Here is a 986-nt window from a genome sequence, read left to right on the forward strand (position 1 = left end):
AATGGTTATAATAATAATGGTATCAGCCCTGAGAAAGCGACATGGGTCGACCTGTACTTTGAGGACGCAGCGACTTGTGCTCACCCCGTGAAAGCTGCGCAGTTTTTGGTTTTCCTGACGAAGGCCGAAATGTTTCTGATCCTCCTGCCAACCGGCTCCTCGTTCTCCGAGTCCGACAGCACGCCCTGAAGGAGAACGCACAGAAAACGTCTCGCCGTGAATCCACAGCGAGCGTCTGAAGCAGCCGATTTCTCTGAGCTGCGCGGACTCACCGGCTCGTCATCGTCTCTGCAGTTCCTCCTCTTCGGCTCGTCTCGGTCGTCCAACGGCAGCAGCTGAAACACAAACCGGCGTCAGTCTGAGCGCACGCTGCCTTCACTGACCGCAGGACAGCTCACTCACCTTGTGTTTCCCCGGGCCCGACTGTGCGTCGCAACATTTTGGGACGTGAACAGGAGAGACAAAGAACTCTGAGGACACAAAACCGCCACAGTCACCGAATAATCAATAAATACATAAACACAGCCAAAAAAGAAAGTGCCGTTCGACAGTCACAGAACATAAAATCACATGTTGATTCACGTCTCCTGATAACACGTCTGTTCTGACACGTTTTCAACGTTTTTCTTAATATTTATCCCATTTCAACGACCGGTTTAAAGCGGTTCATCCGTACGTAACCAGAGGCCCCCGACACGTTATCAGCACCCCTCTGCCCCCATACAATTACATATACATATATGTGTACATGTACACATACAGACATGATGAAGACATACAGACATGATGAAGACATACAGACATAAAAGCATCATCAAAGCATATATTCTGGTTGTGTACCGCCCACCAGGGGGTAATCTGGATGGCTTTGTCTCTGAAATGGACATGTTACTCTCTGACATCCCTGATGATGGCACACCACTGATTGTCATGGGAGACATGAACATTCACATTGACAGTACTCTGGCAAACAACTTTCTGGCACT

General features: G+C 49.0%; 1 long non-coding RNA gene across 1 annotated transcript; it reads right to left on the minus strand.

The window, feature by feature from the left end:
- Positions 1 to 56: 56 nt before the first annotated feature.
- Positions 57 to 975, minus strand: LOC121938825. The gene is made up of 3 exons (XR_006105368.1): positions 403 to 975; positions 273 to 335; positions 57 to 185 (listed from the first exon to the last, which is right to left on the minus strand). It is a non-coding gene; the product is annotated as an uncharacterized LOC121938825 (long non-coding RNA).
- Positions 976 to 986: the final 11 nt, after the last annotated feature.

Source organism: Plectropomus leopardus, unplaced genomic scaffold (genome assembly GCF_008729295.1).
Source record: "Plectropomus leopardus isolate mb unplaced genomic scaffold, YSFRI_Pleo_2.0 unplaced_scaffold34879, whole genome shotgun sequence".
NCBI classification, from domain to species: Eukaryota; Metazoa; Chordata; class Actinopteri; order Perciformes; family Serranidae; genus Plectropomus; species Plectropomus leopardus.